Consider the following 15,012-nt stretch of genomic DNA (forward strand, 5'->3'; position numbering starts at 1 on the left):
GATGGGGTTTCGCCATGTTGGCCAGGATGGTCTTGAACTCCTGACCTCAGGTGACCTGCCTGCCTCGGCCTCCCAAAATGCTGGGATCACAGGCGTGAGCCACTGCGCCCCACTCTGGCTGATTTTTAGTTACCAATGTGATGTTACTAAATGCAGACCTGGCAAGAAATGTGCACAATTAGCTCTCGAAAGCTGGTAGAAGCTGACTCCAGCACACAATCAACACACCCTCAATGCATGGCATGGCATGCCATTATGTCTCTTACATGTATGTTTGTATGTATGTATTTATTCATTGCCTTCCACCCACATTCCAAGCTCTCATTCTTTTGCGTATAAGAGGTCACTGTAATTGAATTTGTATGTGTCTATGTAAAACATATAAAGTATATTTTTATTGTATGTAAATGTTATTATATAGTTCCTGTTCTTTTTCTTACTCTTTTTACTCTGTAGTGTACTATGAAGACTTATTGATATGCATACTTTTAGTTTGATGTTTCTAATTGCAGCATATTATTCCATAGTGTGCATCACCACCTTTTATTGATCCGTTCTCCCGGTGATGGTCGTCTGGATTGCCAACAATGTCCGGCAACAAGCGTCTTTATACAAGTACCTTATGGATGTGTGGCAGTTTCCTGGGATATGTACATGTGAGTAGGATAGCTGGGCTATACAGTGTATGCATTGACTTGACTAAGCACTGCTAGGATGTATTTGTGTCTCTTAGGTGAGCCTACATTATCCATTGCCTTGTTGGTGTAGACAACACTAGAACAGAATTATAGCTATAGCTGTATTCCAACTTATAGCCATCTTTAATATTCAGCAGTCAATTGATGACATTAGTGGTATTAGGAAATGCATTTATATAAAGCAATACATAGGTTTTTATTTATTTATTTATTTATTTATTTATTTATTTATTATTATTATACTTTAAGTTCTAGGGTACATGTGCATAACGTGCAGGTTTGTTACATATGTATACTTGTGCCATGTTGCTGTGCTGCACCCATCAACTCGTCAGCACCCATCAACTCGTCATTTACATCAGGTATAACTCCCAATGCAATCCCTCCCCCCTCCCCCCTCCCCATGATAGGCCCCGGTGTGTGATGTCCCCCTTCCCGAGTCCAAGTGATCTCATTGTTCAGTTCCCACCTATGAGTGAGAACATGCGGTGTTTGGTTTTCTGTTCTTGTGATAGTTTGCTAAGAATGATGGTTTCCAGCTGCATCCATGTCCCTACAAAGGACACAAACTCATCCTTTTTTATGGCTGCATAGTAATACATAGGTTTTTAAACCTATATTTTATATTTTACCAATATAGGTCTTCAAATTTAGCAGAAAAGCTTAGCAATATCTATATGAGTAGTGAAAACATTTTGGTACAAGCAAGTGGAGCAAATTCACAGGGTGTGCCTGAGACTGTCAGGCTTTCAAGGAATGCCCTCATATGGACTCTTCTACCCAATTCAAATCAAATAGGCCAGGTGCAATGGCTCACACCTGTAATCCCAGCACTTTGGGAGGCTGAGGCAGGCGGATCACCTGAGTTCAGAAGTTCGAGAGCAGTCTGACCAACTTAGCGAAAGCCTGTCTCTACTAAAAATACAAAACTTAGCCAGACGTGGTGGCAGGTGCCTGTAATCCCAGTTACCCGGGAGACTGAGGCAGGAGAATCACTTGAACCCGGGAAACGAAAGCTCCAGTGAGCTGAGATCATACCACTGCACTCCAGCCTGGGCAACAGAGCAAGACTCAAAAAGTCTCAAGTCTCAAAAAAACAAAAACAAAAACAAATATATTTGGAGTAATGAGTCCTGTGACATTAGGCAACTTCATTATTAATGATAGACCACCCTTTCCATTTCCAGGGAAGCAAAGAGAAGCTATAAGGAAGGGGCATCACAAGGACTGAGTTCATTCACTTCCTGACTTCTTTAGTGGTCTTAGATGCTGAACCTTCAAATACTTTCTTCTTCTTGCTGCTTTTCACATGCACATAAATATGGAAAAGTAGTTTCCCATTTTAAGCAATCCTCCTCTTATCCTGAATCTTCTGAAGTTTACTTTCTCTCTCTTCTTTGAGAGCTGGACTTTATTAAATGGTTATTTCGTACTTACTAGGTTTCAGGCACTGGGCTAGGCACCACGAAAACAGTAGTGACTGAACATAGGCTTCTCTATGGAGCATATAGTTTACTTCTTGGAAAGAGACTTTTAAATTTATTGTCTTCACCCTTTTACCTTGTATTCGTGATTCATCCCTGGTGTCCTACAGTTTTGTCCTTAAGTTTCCCATTCTCTCTTGGTGATCTCATCTGTGCTTACATCTTCAACTATTACTTACTCCTGCGTTGGTGATTCAGTGTGTATAATGAACACATCTCTTGAGCCCCAGAAACATCTATCCAACTACTTACTAAAGGTATCCACCTGTATGCATTAAAGCCAATATGTTGAAAGTGCTCTTCCCTTTTGCGACCATCACCGAAGTGGGAACAGCCAAAATGAAATTCAATCCCTTTGTGACTTCTGACCAAAGTAAGAACCACAAAAGGCATTTCAATGAACCTTCCCACGTTTGCAGGAAGATAATGTCTTCCTCTCTTTCCACAGAGCTGAGACAGAAGTACAATGTTTGATCCATGCCCATCTGAAAGGATGAGGAAGTTCAGGTTGTACGAGGACACTATAAAGGTCAGCAAATTGGCAAAGTAGTCCAGGTTTACGGTAAGAAATATGTCATCTACATTGAATGGGTGCAGCAGGAAAAGGCTAATGGCACAACCATCCATGTAAGTATTCACCCCAGCAAAGTGGTTATCAATAGGCTAAAACTGGACAAAGACCTCAAAACGGTCCTTGAATGGAAAGGAAAATCTCACCAAGTAGGAAAGGAAAAGGGCAAATACAAGGAAGAAATAATACAGAAGATGCAGATATGAGGTAATCTTATATACAAGCTTTCATTAAAACTTGAAATGAAAAAAAGAAGGCAATATGTTGAAAGTAATTGAAGAATGTACCAGAAACCAATAGAAGTAATACTTGTTGCAGATGGTAGTTTGGGGTGGATAGAGTCAGGGTAGAAAGCATAATTCCTTAATATGTATCTTTTTATATATTTAAAAAATCTGGGAGTGGGTGTGGTGAGTCACGTCTGTAATCCCAGCACTTGGGAAGCTGAGGCAGGTGGATCTCAAGGTCAGGAGTTTGAAACCAGCCTGGCTAACATGGTGAAACCCCGTCTCCACTAAAAATACAAAAATTAGCTGGGTGTGGTGGCGGGCATCTGTAATCCCAGCTACTTGGGAGGCTGAGGCAGAAGAATTTCTTGAACCTGGGAGGCAGAGGTTACAGTGAGCTGAGATCATGCCACTGCACTCCAGCCTGGGCGACAGAGCATGACTCCATCTCGGAGGAGGAAAAAAAAAAAAAAAAAAAAAAAAAATCTGGGAAATCCTAGACAGAACAATTAGGCAAGAGAAAGAAACAGACATCCAAACAGGAAAAGAAGTCAAACTATCTTTCCTCAGATGATATTATTCTCTACCTAGAAAACCCTACAGACTCTGCCAAAAGGCTAATGGAACTGATAAATGACTTCAGTAATGTTTCAGGACACAAAATCAATGTACAAAAATCGTTTGCATTTCTATATACCAATAATGTTCAAGCTGAGAACCAAATCAGAACACAATCCCATTTACAATAGCCACACAAAAAATAAAATACCCAGGAATACATCTAACCAAGGAAGCGAAAGGTCTCAAGGAGAACTACAAAACACTGCTCTAAAAAATCATAGATGACACAAACAAATGGCAAAACATTCCACACTCATGGACTAGAAGGATAAATATCATTAAAATGACCACAGTACTCAAAGCAATCTATAGGTTCAATGCTATTCTGATCAATGTCCTTTCTCACAGAACTAGAAAAAGCTATTCTAAAATTCATATGGAAGCAAAAAAGGGCCCAAATAGCCAAAACAATCCTAAGCAAAAGGAACAAAGCTGTCAGCACCACATTACCTGACTTCAAAATATACTGTAAGGCTACAGTAAGCAAAACATGGTACAGTACAAAAACAGACACATAGACCAATGGAGCAGAATAGAAAACCATAAATAAAGCCACACCCCTACATCCATTTGATCTTCAACAAAGTTGACAAAAATAAGCAATGGGGAAAAGACTCCCTATTCAATAAAGGGTGCTGGGATAGCTGGCTAGCTATATACAGAAGAATGAAACTGGACTCCTACCTTTTACCATGTACAAAAATTAACTCGAGATGGATTAAATATTTAAATATAAAAGCTTAAACTATAACAATTCTAGAAGAAAACCTAGGAAACATCATTCTGGACATCAGCCTTAGGAATGAATTTATTGCTAAGTCCTCAAAAGCAATTGCAACAAAAACAAAAATTGACAAGTAGGACCTAATTAAACTAAAGAGCTTCTGCACAGCAAAAGAAACTATCAACAGACTAAACAGACAGCCTACAGAATGGGACAAAATATTCACAAACTATGCAGCCGACAAAGATCTAATATCCAGAATCTGTAAGAAGCTCAATTCAACAAGCAAAAAACAAATAACCCAATTAAAAACTGGGCAAAAGACATGAACAGACACTTCTCAAAAGAAGATTTACAAGCAGCCAACAAACATGGAAAAAATGCTCAACATCACTGATTATCAGAGAAATTCAGATCAAAACCACAAAGAGATACTATCTCATACCAGTCAGAAAGGCTATATTAAAAAGCCAAAAAAACAACAGATGCTGGTGAGGCTGCAGAGAAAATAGAACACTTATACAGTGTTGGTAAGAATGTAAATTAGTTCAGTCACTGTGGAAAGTTTTTTGAAGATTTCTCAAAGAACTTAGAACTGACATTCAATCCAGCAATCCCATTACTGGGTATATATCCAAGAGAAAATAAATTCTTTTACCAAAAAGACATGCACTTGCATGTTCATTGCAGCACTACTCACAATAGCAAGGACATGGAGTCAACCTAGGTGCCCACTGACAGTGGATTGGATAAAGAAAATATGGTGCCTATACACCAAAGAATGCTATGCAGCCATTAAAAAGAATGAAATCATGTTTTTCTTCAGCAACATGGATGCAGCTGGAGGGCATTATCCTAAGTGAATTAAAGCAGAAACAGAAAACCAGGACGGGTGTGGTGGCTTGCGCCTGTAATCCCAGCACTTTGGGAGGCCAAGGCGGGTGGATCACGAGGTCAGGAGATCAAGACCATCCTGCCACGGTGAAACCCCGTCTCTACTAAAAATACAAAAAATTAGCCGGGTGTGGCGGTGGGCGCCTGTAGGAGCTGGGGAGGCTGAGGCAGGAGAATGGAGTGAACCCGGGAGGCAGAGCTTGCAGTGAGCCGAGATGGCGCCACTGCACTCCAGCCTGGGCAACAGAGCGAGATTCTGTCTCAAAAAAAAAAAAAAAAAAAGAAAAAAAAGAAAACCAAATATCACATGATCTCACTTATAAGTAGGAGCTAAACACTGGACACACATGGACACAAAGATGGAAAAAATAGACACTGGGGACTACAAGATAGGGGAGGTAGGAAGTGGGGGAGAGGGTGGAAAAACTACCTATCAGGTACTATGCTCGCTACCTAGGTGCTGGGTTCAGTCACACCCCAAACCTTAGCACCATACAATTCACCCACGTAACAAATCTGCATGTGTTATCTCCTGAATCTAAAATAAAAGTTGAAATTATTTTAAAAATAATAAATAATAAAAATTCAAAATCTGAACCAAGTGAACCATTAAAATGAAATGATTGATGAATGAAAAAAATGTGAATGTATCAATCTCCTGCCCACCCCAGCCCTGACCACTTCTGCCCAAACCTGCCCTTCCTCATGTGTTCTTTTCTATGTGAATGGCATCATCATTTCCTTGGTCACTCAACCCAGGATTTTGGGAGTTATCCTAAATTCCTTTTTCTCTTTCACTCTCTTACCCCAAGTTCTATAATTTTGCCTCAAAAATATCTTGTAAATGAACTTCCTCCTTTTTTCCCATCCCCACTGTCATTGCCTTAACTTGGGCTCTTTTATTTCTTACCTGGATTTTAATATTCTTCTCACTTTAGTTCTTCACATTCTGCTAGAGTGATCTTTAAAAACACAAAACAGATTATACTATTTTCCAGCCTAAAATTATATGATGCCTGTAAATAATCTTCGGACTGCAATGTAGCTTTCTAGTATGGTATCCTTTTGATCCTGGCTCACCTACTGCTCCTCTCTGTTCTTCCATCCTCTTCCTTACACAACCTAGTCTCCAACCACACCACTCGAAAGTTTCTCTTGAAAGTTATCACATTCTCTTGGGCTTCCATGCCTTTGCATATGTTGTTCTTCCCACTTGAAATGCCTTCCTGACCTTGGCCAAAAGCAGGTTGAGTTTTTCACTGGAAAACTTTTCTAAGTACTTCCCCCTTCCGTCCACCCAATCATATTTCTCTTGTCTATAAATAGTTCTAATATTGCACTGAATACTGTATCGTCACTGCTGTTTTTTTTTCTTCGTATCTATCTACTAACAATGTGACCCTGGACACATCCTGACAGCAGGAATTTAACCACATTTTTCTTTGTATTTCCAGCATGTGGCACAAGTACCTATATGGTAGCATCATATAGGTTGAAACGTTAACCATGATTTTTTTTTTTTTTGATAAGCCACTGTGTGGAAAACCATGATTTTTTATGAGTATTTCTTATTCCTCCCAGTTTGGGTAGGTAGACTGGGAAAGAAATGCTGCAGAAGGAAGAGTAAAGCCTTTTTGAAGTTTAAGACTCATGGTGTGGAAAAAACCTGATGGGTCAGAACATGTCTTTTTACTTCCTCAGATTGTGCACACTAGGGAGAAAGAGGAGACTTGAAAGAGAAGAAAGGACAGTTCAGAGCTAGTGGGGCCCCAGAAAGGGGCATAGTACTCTGCCTTTCCCAATTCCCGGCTGAGTCTGAAAGGGGAAATGATAGAACCACACATAGAGTTGTGGTTCTGAGAACAGAAAATAAACTTGTGATCTGCTTTCTGGAAAGGGCCTTCAGGCAACGGTAATGCCACAGAGGAGAAGAGGACACACAAAGTTTCTAGGCAGGTGGGATTTTCAAGAGCATCAAGGAGTCTTCTGCAGCTCAGAGGTGCAGAAATAGAGTAATGAAGTCTAGAGTGCCTGAGACAGGTAAAGAAGTAGCAGGGAGAGCTGCCCAAGCTTCAAGGACCTCACTGAGAAGAATGAGGAGTGATGCACCAGCCACCTGTGTGGTCTGACAACCTGGGGCAGGATGGGAGAATGCTAGAGGATAGATGGGCAAAGGACTGGCCATTTTCCTAGCCTCTTTCCATCCTCCTTAGAACTTCAGCACAACTCTGAAGGAAAGTGTACTTGTGGGAGAACCCAGAATTGCCTGAGATTTAATTTCTGTCATCAGGCTAATGGAGCACCTAGGGACATTAAGCTGAGTTTAAAAAATATCCAGAAAGTTAAATTTGTTGTACATGTGAGTTTCTGAACCCAGATTTGTATTTGCTTTACCTGGACTCAGGCAGTGTTACAACTCAATAAATTTATATAAAATGTAAAAAGGGGTATCAAATTTCCATAAATAAACTTTGCAATATAAACATAATTTATGTTATTAATTATTCATCAGTAAAAATGTGGAAAACATTCTGCTACTCTGAGAGCTGGTGTGTCTTGGTCAATTACTTGATACAGTGGAAAAGACTTTGACCTTAGAGTCAGATAAATATGGATGTGTATACTGGCTCTGCAATCTGCTGGCTGGGTCACCCTTTCTCTCAGAAACCTCATTTTACTCAAAAAATAGGTGCTTAATATAGTTAGTTTCCTTCCTTTACCTTCTATTTTGTCCCATGATATCTCTGATAGTCTCACCTGTAGATCTGCCATTACTTTTAACATCAAACAGAATTTTTATTGATTATATCAATTACATAAATTATTGTTAAATTATTATTATTTTCACCATTTTATTTTAAATTCATTGTTAATTATACGTACTATTCTTTTTTTCTTTTTTTTTGAGACAGGGTCTTGCTCTGTCATGCAGGCTGGAGTGCAATGGTGTGATCTCAGCTCATTGCAGCCTCGACCTCCTGGGCTCAAGTGATCCTCCCACCTCAGCCTCCCAAGTAGCTGGGATTACAGGTGCATGCACCTACACCCATCTAATTTTTTTTTTTTTTGGTAGAGACAGGGTTTTGTCATGTTGCCCAGGCCAGTCTCAAACTCCTGACCTCAAGCAATCTGCTCACTGCGACTTCTCAGAGTACTGGGATTACAGGTGGTTATATCTACTATTCAGAAATAATATGTTTATACTACTGTTTCTTGATTTATCTACTTTAAGCAATTTGATTTATCTACTTTCAATAACAGGTGAGGAATTTTGCTCACTTACAGTAATCCTCTCCATAGGGCTACTTACATATCTCAGGACATGGCAGCTGGCTTCCTTCAGAGCGAGTGATCTGAGAGACAGCAAGTTGGAAGGTGCAATGACTTTTACGACCTAACTTTGAAACACCATCATATCCTCAATATCCTGTTGGTTGTATGAGTCAGCCCCATTCAGTGTGAAAGGGATTACTCAAGGGCGTGAATACCAGGCAAGATTGTACCAGAAAACTATAAAGCTGTTGGGATGGTCTGAATACATGGTCTGGCTGTGGTCTATTTGCTGATCTCTTCAAAAAAGCCAGCTCCTGGATTCATTGATTTTTTGAAGGGTTTTTCATGTCTCTAGCTCCTTCAGTTTTGCTGTGATCTTAGTTATTTCTTGTCTTCTGCTAGATTTTGAATTCGTTTGCTGTTGCTTCTCTAGTTCTTTTAACTTTGATGTTAGGGTGTCAATTTTAGATCTTTTCTGCTTTCTCTTGTGGTCATTTAGTGCTATAAATTTCCCTCTACACACTGCTTTAAATGTGTCCCAGAGATTCTGGTACATTGTGTCTTTGTTCTCATTGGTTTCAAAGAACATCGTTCTTTCTGCCTTCATTTCGTTATTTACCCAGTAATCATTCAGGAGCAGGTTGTTCAGTTTCCATGTAGTTGTGCGGTTTTGAGTGAAGTGAGGTTCTTAATCCTGAGTTCTGATTTGATTGCCCTGTGGTCTGAGAGACAGTTTGTTGTGATTCCTGTTCTTTTACATTTGCTGAGGAGTGTTTTACTTCCAATTATGTGGTCAATTTTAGAATAAGTGCAATGAGGTGCTGAGCAGAATGTATATTCTGTTGGTTTGGGGTGGAGAGTTCTACAGATGTCTAATAGGTCCGCTTGGTCCAGAGTTGAGTTCAAGTCCTGAATATCCTTGTTAATTTCTGTCTCGTTAACCTGTCTAATATTGACAGTAGGGTGTTAAAGTCTCCTGCTATTATTGTGTGGGAGTCTAAGTCTCTTTTTAGGTCTCTAAGGACTTGCTTTATGAATCTGGGTGCTTCTGTGTTGGGTGCATATATATTTAGGATAGTTAGCTCTTCTTGCTGCATTGATCCCTTTACCATTATGTAATGCCGTTCTTTGTTTCTTTTGATCTTTGTTGGTTTAAAGTCTGTTTTATCAGAGATTAGGATTGCAACTCCTGCTTTTTTTTTGCTTTCCATTTGCTTGGTAAATATTTCTCCATCCCTTTATTTTGAGCCTATGTGTATCTTTGCACATGAGATGGGTCTCCTGAATACAGCACACTGATGGGTCTTGGCTGTTTATCCAATTTGCCAGTCTGTGTCTTTTAACTGGGGCATTTAGCCCATTTACATTTAAGGTTAATATTGTTGTGTGTGAATTTGATCCTGTCATTATGAGGCTAACTGGTTGTTTTGCCCATTAGTTGATGCAGTTTCTTCATCATGCCAATGTTCTTTACAATTTAGTATATTTTTGCAGTGGCTGGTACCAGTTGTTCCTTTCCATGTTGGGTGCTTCCTTCAGGAGCTCTTGTAAGGCAGGCCTGGTGGTGACAAAATCTCTCAGCATTTGCTTGTCTGTAAAGGATTTTGTTTCTCCTTCGTTTTTGAAGCTTAGTTTGGCTGGATATGAAATTCTGGGTTGAAAATTCTTTTCTTTAAGTATGTTGAATATTGGCCCCCACTCTCTTCTGACTTGTAGGGTTTCTGCAGAGAGATCTCCTGTTAGTCTGATGGGCTTCCCTTTGTGGGTAACCCGACCTTTCTCTCTGGCTGCCCTTAACATTTTTTCCTTCATTTCAACCTTGGCAAATGTGAGAATTATGTGTCTTGGAGTTGCTCTTCTTCAACCTTGGCAAATGTGAGAATTATGTGTCTTGGAGTTGCTCTTGGAGTTGCCCCTCTTCGACCCAGAGGGGCAACTGCTAGATGCCAGCCAGAACTCTCCAGTATGAGGTGTCTCTTGGTCCCTACTGGGAGGTGTCTCCCAGTCAGGATGCACGGGGGTCAGAGACCCACTTGAGGAGGCAGTCTAACCCTTAGCAGAGCTTGAATGCTATGCTTGGAGGTCCACTGCTTTCTTCAGAGCTGTCAGGCAGGGACGTTTAAGTCTGCTGAAGCTGTGCCCACAGCTGCCCCTTTTCCCAAGTGCTCTGACCCAGGGAGATGGGGGTTTTATCTATAAGTCCCTGACTGGGGCTGCTACCTTCTTTTTCAGAGCTGCCCTACCCAGAGAAAGGAAATCTACCAGTCTGGCCACAGCCGCCTTGCTGAGCTGCAGTGGGCTCCGCCCAATTCGAACTTCCCAGTGGCTTTCTTTACACTGTGAATGTAAAACCACCTACTCAAGCCTCAGCAATGGTGGCCGCCCCTCCCCCGACCAACCTCGAGTGTCCCAGGCCATCTCAGACTGCTTCTGTGTTGGCAGTGAGAATTTCAAGCCAGTGGATCTTAGTTTGCTGGGCTCCATGGTGGTGGAACTCACCGAGCTATACCACTTGACTCCCTGGCTTCAGCACCCCTTTCCAGGGGAGTGAATGGTTCTGTCTCGCTGGCGTTCCAGGCACCACTGGGGTATGGAAAAAAAGATCTCCTGCAGCTAGTTTGGTGTCTGCCCAAATGGCTGCCCAGTTTTGTGCTTGAAACCCAGGGCCCTGGTGGGGTAGGCACCAGAGGGAATCTCCTGGTTTGTGGGTTACAAAAACCACGGGACAAACGCAGTATTCTTCTTTTTTCTTTTGTCTCCTCTGACTGTGTATTTTCAAATATTATAATAGCTTGTCTTCAAGCTCAGTCATTCTGTCTTCTGCTTGATAATTCTGCTATTAAAAGACTCAGAAGCATTCTTCAGTATGCCAATTGCATTTTTCAACTCCAGAATTTCTGCTCGATTCTTTTTTTTTTTTAATTATACTTTAAGTTCTAGGGTACATGTGCACAATGTGCAGGTTTGTTACATATGTATACATGTGCCATGTTGGTGTGCTGCACCCATTAACTCGTCATTTACATTAGGTATGTCTCCTAATGCTATCCCTTCCTCCTACCCTCTCACCACAATAGGACCCGGTGTGTGATGCTCCCCTTCCTGTGTCCAAGTGATCTCATTGTTCAATTCCCACCTATGAGTGAGAACATGTGGTATTTGGTTTTCTGTTCTTGCGATAGTTTGTTGAGAATGATGGTTTCCAGCTGCATCCATGTCCCTACAAAGGACACAAACTCATCCTTTTTTATGGCTGCATAGTATTCCATGGTGCATATGTGCCACATTTTCTTAATCCAGTCTGTCACTGATGGACATTTGGGTTGATTCCAAGTCTTTGCTATTGTGAATAGTGCCGCAATAAACATATGTGTGCATGTGTCTTTATAGCAGCATGACTTATAATCCTTTGGGTGTATCCCCAGTAATGGGATGACTGGGTCAAATGGTATTTCTAGTTCTAGATCCTTGAGGAATCGCCACACTGTTTTCCACAATGGATGAACTAGTTTACAGTCCCACCAACAGTGTAAAAGTGTTCCTATTTCTCCACATCCTCTCCAGCACCTGTTGTTTCCTGATTTTTTAATGATTACCATTCTAACTGGTGTGAGATGGTATCTCATTGTGGTTTTGATTTGCATTTCTCTGATGGCGAGTGATGATGAGCATTTTTTCATGTGTCTGTTGGCTGTATGAATGTCTTCTTTTGAGAAGTGTCTGTTCATATCCTTTGCCCACTTTTTGATGGGGTTGTTTGCTTTTTTCTTGTAAATTTGATTGAGTTCTTTGTAGGTTATGGATATTAGCCCTTTGTCAGATGAGTAGATTGCAAAAATTTTCTCCCATTCTGTAGGTTGCCTGTTCACTCTGATGGAACTGTGAGTCAATTAAATCTTGTTTTTTTTTCTTATAAATTACTTAGTTTCAGGTAGTTCTTTATAGCAGTGTGAAAATAAGCTATTAATAATACAGAAAATTGGTACTAGGAGTCTGGGGGCACTGCTATAAAGAGACCTGAAAATGTCAAGTGACTTTGGAACTGGGTAACGAGCAGAGGTTGGAACAGTTTGGAGGGCTCTGAAGAACACAGGAAGATATGGGAATGTTTGAAATTTCCTGGAGACTTGTTGAATGGTTGTGACTTAAATGCTGATACTGTTGTGAACAATGAAGTCCAGGCTGAGGTGGTCTCAGGTGGAGATGAGGAACTTACTGGGAGCTGGAGAGAAAGTCACTCTTGCTATGCTTTATCAAAGAAACTAGAAGCATTTTTCCCCTGCCTTAGAGATCTGTGGAACTTTGAACTTGAGAGAGATGATTTAGGGTATCTGTCAGAAGAAGTTTCTAAACAGCAAAGCATTCAAGATGTGATCTGGTTTTTTCTGAAAGCATACAATCATAGGCATTCACAAAGAGATGGTCTGAAACTGGAACTTATGTTTAAAAGGGAAGCAGAGCATAAAAGTTTGGAAAATTTGCAGCCTGACCACGTGGTAGAAAAGAAGAGCTGATTTTCTGGGGAGAAATTCATGCTGGCTGCAGAAATTTGCATAAGTAAAGAGAAGCAGAATGTTAATAGCCAAGACAATGAGGGAAAATGTCTCCAGGGTATTAGGTACAGTGAGTTCCTCTTCAAAGAGTCAGGTTGTTCAGCTTCCTGGTTCTTTGATCTTGATTTTTCAAGCCTAACTTTCTCATTCTTTGTGCCTCCTTGCTGCTAGTTATGGTAAACAACTTTCCCCACCAGTCCTAATCTATAACTCACATCTATTCCTTGATTACCAGCTCTGTAACTGACCTTCCCACTGAAACTATCCTTCTTACCTTTACTGCACCCTAACAGACATCCTCTCCCTTCCTGCATAACTAGCCCTATTCAATTTTAAACAGTAGCCAACTGGGTCAGCTTAGACTGTGCTGTCTGACTACAGCCAATGGGGAAATGACACAGCTACAGGAGCCGCTGCATTAGGGATAAAATGACCCCTGCCCCACCCCGCTTGGTGTTCTCTTGCAACCACATCTGGCATGAGTGGCACCTTTTTGCAGAAGTAAATTGCCTTGCTGAGAAAGTTTTTTTTTTTTTTTTTTTTTTTTTTTTTTTTTTTTTTTTTTTTTTTTTTTTTTTTGCCAGAGTGCTGAATCTTCTTTGCAGCACTGAGCATTTGTTTCTAACAAGGGCATTTCAGACATCCTCATAGCAGCCCCTCCCATCATAGGCCTGGATGCCTAGGAGAGAAAAATGGTTTCATGGGCCAGGCCCAGGGCTCCACTGCTCTATGCAGCCTTGGGACATGGTGCTCTGTGTCCCAGCTGCTCCAGCTCCAGCCATGGCTAAAAGGGGCCAAGGTGCAGCTCAGGCTGTTACTTCAGAGGGTGCAAGCCCCAAGCCTTGGTGACTTTCATGTGCCATTAGGCTTGTGGGTGTGCAGAAGACTAAAGCTGAGCTTTGGAAGCCTCCACCTAGATTTCAGAGGATGTATGGAAATGCCTGGTTGTCTAAGCAGAAGTCTATTGCAGGGGTAAAGCCCTCATGAAGAACTTTTATTAGGGCAATGCAGATGGGAAATGTGGGGTTGGAGCCCCCATGCAGAGTCCCTACTGGGGCACTGCCTAGTGAAGCTGTGAGCTCTTCTCTGTCCTCCAAACCCCAGAATGGTAGATCCACCCACAGCTTGCACTGTGCACCTGAAAAAGCCACAGACACTCAATGCCAGCCGATGGAAGCATCTTCAGGGGCTGTACCCTGCAGAGCCACAGGGGCTGATCTGTCCAAGGCCCTGGGAGCCCACCTCTTGCATCACCGTGTCCTGGATGTGAGATATGGAGTCAAAGGAGATTATTTTGGATCTTTAAGATTTAGTGGCTGCCCTGCTGGGATTCAGACTTGCATGGGTCCTGTGGTTCCTTTGTTTTGGCCAATTTTTTCCATTTAGAATGGGAACACTTACACAATACCTTTACCCTCAGTGGATCTTGGAAGTAACTAACTTGTTTTTGATTTTACAGGCTTATAGGTGGAAGGAACTTGCCTTGTCTCAGATGAGACTTTGGACTTAGACATTTGAGTTAATGCTGGAATGAATCAAGACTTTAAGGGATTGTTGGGAAGGCATGGTTGGTTTTAAAATGTGAGAAGAATATAAAATTTGGGAGGGGCCGGGACTTAATGATATGGTTTGACTCTGTGTCCCCACCCAAATCTCATCTTAAATTGTAATCCCCCTAAAGATAGTTCAGGTCTTAAGGGAATATTGGCAGTAGTCTGGCAATATTCGAGAGAGGTACCTGGTGGAAGGTGATTGGATCATGGGTTGTGATTTCCCCCATGCTGTTCTCATGATAGTGAGTTCTCATGAGATCTGATGGTTTAAATGTGTTTGTCATTACTCCAGCCCCCACTGCCATGTAAGAAGTGTTTTACTTCTCTTTCACCTTCTGTCATGATTTTAAGTTTCCTGAAGCCTCCCCAGCCATGCAAAAGTGGGTCAATGAAGCCTCCTCTGTCCTTTATAAA

The 15,012-nt window shown here is 41.3% G+C and overlaps 3 protein-coding genes and 1 pseudogene across 10 annotated transcripts in view; 2 read left to right on the forward strand and 2 right to left on the reverse strand.

Moving 5' to 3' along the window:
• The window catches only part of DAD1 (defender against cell death 1), a 330,697-nt gene that overhangs the window by 216,417 nt on the left and 99,268 nt on the right, over positions 1–15,012 (forward strand). The window lies entirely within an intron of this gene.
• MRPL52 (mitochondrial ribosomal protein L52) overlaps positions 1–15,012 on the reverse strand; it is a 244,816-nt gene that overhangs the window by 159,998 nt on the left and 69,806 nt on the right. The window lies entirely within an intron of this gene.
• The window catches only part of OXA1L (OXA1L mitochondrial inner membrane protein), a 240,727-nt gene that overhangs the window by 96,896 nt on the left and 128,819 nt on the right, over positions 1–15,012 (reverse strand). The gene's annotated exons all lie outside the window — the stretch shown is intronic.
• On the forward strand, positions 2,522–2,959 carry LOC126959192 (60S ribosomal protein L26-like 1; annotated as a pseudogene).

The sequence above is a fragment of the Macaca thibetana genome, chromosome 7, assembly GCF_024542745.1.
Source record: "Macaca thibetana thibetana isolate TM-01 chromosome 7, ASM2454274v1, whole genome shotgun sequence".
Classification (NCBI taxonomy): domain Eukaryota; kingdom Metazoa; phylum Chordata; class Mammalia; order Primates; family Cercopithecidae; genus Macaca; species Macaca thibetana.